This window comes from Bidens hawaiensis, unplaced genomic scaffold (assembly GCF_021521415.1).
Source record: "Bidens hawaiensis isolate Kalapana, Puna unplaced genomic scaffold, B.hawaiensis_p1.1 tig00026646_1, whole genome shotgun sequence".
NCBI lineage: Eukaryota > Viridiplantae > Streptophyta > Magnoliopsida > Asterales > Asteraceae > Bidens > Bidens hawaiensis.
Window position 1 is genome coordinate 129876 of NW_027494293.1, and position 5651 is coordinate 135526.

The 5651-nt window shown below is 33.6% G+C and overlaps 1 pseudogene; it reads right to left on the bottom strand.

The window, feature by feature from the left end:
• Positions 1–3954: 3954 nt before the first annotated feature.
• Positions 3955–5079, bottom strand: LOC143573802 (delta(12) fatty acid desaturase DES8.11 pseudogene; annotated as a pseudogene).
• Between the last annotated feature and the right edge of the window lie 572 nt (positions 5080–5651).

The window sequence follows — 5651 nt, forward strand, 5'->3', positions numbered from 1 at the left end:
ATTAAATTGTTAAAATTATTAAATAAAATTATTTTAAATTAACTAAAATTAGTTATAAGTTACTTTTATTATTTTTCATCTAAAACCCCACTTTTCATATTCATTTCACGACAATCGTTAATATATTATTTTATTTTCCTTTTCATTAATATTTTAATACGCTAAATTAAATGTATTTGGGATAAAAATTACACCGATAAAATCCGTATTCCATAAGTAGTATAATTCTTATATTAGTGATAAATTAATAACTAATATGGAAAAAATAATAAAACGTTAAATTACCGTTAAGGCTTCAAATAGTATTATAATATAAACTTCCCATAGAATAATAAAATATCTATTAAAATAATGCATAATTCCTAAAACTAAATTATTTAATTTGTATAATTCCTTTAGTTAGTTTTTTATTTTGAATTTTTAATTATATTTCGTGAGGTTCGATCGCTTCGATTTCTTTAACGCGCTTTTAGCTTTTGTTTCTATTTAATCTTCAATTCCAAACGTGAGTTTCTCACACCCCCTTTTTAATGCTTTTACACAATTTGGGGGTAGAATGTATATCCTACCAAAACAGTTGATTAATTATTCATTTACAAACTACAATTCATATCATGGACTTATGTGTCACATGATTACTTGCTCATACTTTACTTGCACGTGGTAACCTCAATAAGTATTATCATACGCCCTCTTTGCACTCAGGGCCATTTCGTTATGAGTGAAAAAGGGCCTCATTATCCGAGTACATTACTTGTTACCAACTGAAAAGGACCTTGCTTGCTTGATTATTACACATGTCACATGGAATTGAATGGTTTTATTATTATATATAAACAAAACTTGTGTGAACTCATCAACTATTTGTTTAGTTCACTTGTATTTTATATATATGCTACAGGGTCAGTCATTAGAGGATGATGCATCGGAGAAGACACCAGTACTTAGGTTATATTAATAAATGTATAAGTTATTTAAGTTTTTCTTATAATAAATGTATTTCTTTGTTTACAAACTTGTAGACTTGACCTTTAAATTAATTAATGGTAATATTGTTACTTAATAGTGTCACATGTGTTTTGAGCAATCTGTACGTCACACTCAGGGGTTTTCGTTTAAGCCGGGGTGTTACACCAACCACCACCACTACCAACCACTCATCCACCACCACCGCCCGCCACTCCGCCAAACACCACTGCCCGCCACTCCACCAACTACCATCAACGGCTACCGCCCCCCTCCGCCACCACCCACGTTGACCTCCACCATCATCACCTGCCACCGCCAATCACCATCCGTCGCCCACCACCACCCACCATGTGACATTCGTCAAAATCCGTATTCAAAAACCCAATCCGTTTTAAATTTCAATGTAATTCGGATTCTCATTTGATCAATAAAGTTTTGTATTTTATGTTATTTTGTTGTTTATCGATATATTGTCACTTATGTCACCTTACGCGCACAACTCATTTTGAGAATTTATGTTGACATAATCCTACCTTAGAAGTTTTGAATAGTTACAAATATATGTTTTAACTACAAGAAATATTTTCATAGCAGTTATATATATTTGTGAAAATTATGATGCATTACATGTTACACAAGACCTTTAAATAACATGTGTATCCATCAAATAAATATTATCATATTTTTTTTACCATCTTCTTTTATATATAAATTTCTTTAAACTGTTTTAAAAGGGTTAAACCACATCCCCCTAATCAATTTGATCATTAAACCATTCTTTAAGCAACCTCGTCCATTTTGTATAAATAGGAGTCTACTCCTTCATTCACTTGACAAGTTTAAGAGAATTTTTCCTTCATTCATTTGACAGGATTTTAATAATTCAAGTCTTCTTCGTCTTATTTCTGTTTCTTTAAATTGTTGTTCATACTAGATCAAAACAATATGATTTATAATCATAATGCAATCACGTCCATGAATCCACACAATCCATACGCCATGATGTATAGGGTGTATGAGACAAATATTTCACGTGACCAGGCGGAAAGACGAGTTCCTATTTTCACGAGCTAATTTGGACTCATAAATCAAACTCCTATTAATTAGGAAATGCTCAAAGGTTCTTGTTTAAATGCCAAATCCATTAAGAACACAAGGAGATTATCGATTTTGAAAGAGTCACACTTGAAATGCTCTTACATCTTTATTTTTCTGTCTTGGGTCATTATATTTTATTCAAAGGACACAGGGATTACTAGCTATATATACTCGTAAATGTTGTATATTCATATCCTAAAAAGCACATAAATTTATTCATCAAAATCGTTTTCAAAATCGTCAAAACATTGCTATCAAAGAATGAGTCATATCTTTTTCATAACAAACTGAAAAAGTGCAACATCACATTCTATGATAAACTCCATTGAAATACTATTCTAACCATTATTTGTGCGCATTTTAACTCATTCGTATAACTTCACATTCAAAGTTTTAAAAATAATGCACAGATTCATACCCTCTTATTTGAACGGTTGTTTTGGCCTGTTTATGGTTCGAATTTGGAGAATACTTCTAAATGAAAGTTGTTCAAAGCATCTTAAATTAGTTGACTAGAAAGTGCTGTATTTTATAAATTCTGTTTGATATTTTTAAAGACTAAAACAAACCGGTGCAATTTGTTGTCCAAAATTGATTTTTTATATTCCGTCTTCATTTTCAATCATTTTACTTGTTTCATGTTATTCATTTATCCAATTGATTCAAGTTATCACTATATAGCCTAAAACACATATGTAAAATTTTATTTAGGGCTTCATCGATTGACCAAGTCGCATCGAATCCAATTAACACCTTCACTAATCGAGATGAGTTTTTCATAACCCCTTTTTACACTTTAATATTTTGGGTATAGCATGTATGCCTACAAAAACAATCTTTTTATTTTATCATTTGTTTTTCAATATGTTTCGCATATGTTATGGTGTGTTTATTACATACATGATTGTTCATGCTTTATTTGCTATATGCTATATGTTTACTTTATGTTGATGATGGTGGATACGGTTACACATTCACAAACGTGTACGGCAAACCTAGTGATATCGTGCATTTTCATATTACACACACACACACACACACACACACACACATATATATATATATATATATATATGAACCTTATGTAATCTCACCAACATATGTATTGACAAATTCATATGCTATAGGTTGAAGGATTGCAAGATGGGAGATTACATAGTCGACCTTTAGGAGATTTAATAATAAACGAATTTTTTGTCTGGTTTTGTTGTTTATTTCATTTCTATTCATACGTGTAATATGTGACAAAGATTTTAGTAATATGAATAAAAATTATTATTATTATGTTATTGTGTTGCGTGCTAATAACAATCAACATCACGTTCTGGCGTATAATCTGCCTTTGGTAGGGGTTTCAAACGTTGCCGATCACCACCGCCGCTTACCACCAATTTAATTTTATTCATTCGTCTTTAATTTCTTGCTTACTAGACAACACAAAGTAATGATCCATTTCATTCTTACAGGGTAACCAAATAATTTTATTACTTTAAAATAATCAGACACAAAACTGCTTTTTCTAAGGATAAAAGCGACTTTACTTGTACGCGGTAAAAGTGAACTTATTAGTGTAAAATTTAAAATTGAACGCACATGATTATCAATATGACGGTTCAAACATTAATAAAGCAAAATCCAATAAGTAAATCTAAAATTTATAATAAATCTAAGGAACTCTTTATTCATGCTAATTTTCGATACATAAGGGATAAGTTGTTTTTTTATAAATTCGCTTTTGAAAAATAAATTTGCATAAGGACTTACAAGACACATTTTGTATGGTTCAAGTAAATTGGCCGGGGAAACATTGCTCATAGACATACACAGGCTTTTAATTTTAGAGAACAACGTGAACAACAAAGGAATAAAAATATCTTTTGCGGGTGATCACAACTTATGATACCAGTATGCACCATCGTGCTTGCTATCTTCATCAGGCTCGATGTACATGCATTCCTTAGCCTCTCGCCACATCGCTTTGAAGATTGGAGTCCTATCAATCTTATAGTAATCACCCAAAACCGGTTTGATTGCGTCCCTAGCTTCCTTTGCATGATAATGTGGAATATATGAGATGAGGTGATGCAATACATGAGTGTGCGTTACGTCATGGAATACCCTGTTTAGAAATCCAAAATCTCTATCGATTGTCGATAACGCTCCTTTGATCCAGTTCCACTCGGTGGAGTCATAATGTGGCAAGGAGAGATGGGTGTGGTGCAAATAAGTGATCAAAACGAAGAAAGCATGCACGCCTATCACAGGAACTAGATACATGCACATCGCCCAAGTGAATCCTTTCACTGCTACAAGCTGCCGAAGAGCATAAAGAACTGCAAGAATACCAAGATCCGAGAGCAGAACTTGAATTCTTTCACGCTCGGTGAAAATGGGACTTAATGGATCAAAGTGGTTGGCAAATCTTTGGTATTTCTTCCCAGAAACGTTAGTCAACAGATACAAAGGAAACCCGAGGGTCAACCTAAATACCAAAGTGAAGACTCGGCCAGGTGGGTTGTTAAGAACTTTTGAATAAATCATAACTTTGGATTTACGTTTAGGGATGTAAACTTCGTCATTATCAAGTGAGTTTGTGTTGGCATGGTGGCTTCGATGGCTGTACTTCCAAGAGAAATAAGGGGTAAAGAGAGCCGAATGGAGGATGAATCCAACAGTGTCATCAACCCACTGGTATTCACTAAAGGCGTGGTGACCACATTCATGACCAATCACCCATAAGCCGGTCAGGATGCTAGCTTGGCAAAACCAGTAAACGGGCCATGCTAGGTAAGCTAAAGGAGTAGGGAGAAGGGGAATGTAAGTGTTTGCAAGGAAGTAAAAGACGTAGGTAACAATAAGATCGTGGACAACATAGTATGACGAACGGATGAGCGATCGCTGGAAGCAACGGGCTGGGATTGCCTTTTTCAGATCACTCAACGAGAATGGTGGATCAATCGGGACACGTTTCAGAACGTCAGATGAATCCGACATCCGGCCACCTGCTCCCATATTTCTGAAATCTGACAGCAATACAAGAGCAGAAACTCGATCAAGGAAGAAGAAGGGTCTTGAAAGACAATATGTGTTACTTTGTGTTCTTGTTCTATGTTGTTCCACATGCAAGCTTAGTATTTATGGTCACATGCGGTCAAAGCCGACGGCTCAAATAAAGATTTTAGTCCTGCATACACTTAAAATCACTCATGTTTGGAGGCTATGAAATTTCTTAGTCCTTTCGCTGGCATATCTAGTTAGTTATGTTAATAAAATAATGATATTTAAATCAAACAAGTATTTTAGTTGCTCCATGTAACAACTTGGTTTCTGTCCTTTTGTACATATCACTTGGTTGAGTCAATTAATTGAATAGGCAACTTGACGTTATTAATAGATACTCATATTAATAAAATAATAAAGAAATATAATCCGATATTGTTGTAATATCATAAATTGTCATTATCCTTAGCTAACTACAGCTAGTTTTCTTCCATATCTACGAGCACTTTTTACTAAATCTTATCACCCTCACATTAGTCCATATGCTTGATTATATTTGGGTTAATTGCCAGAGTTGTTATGTG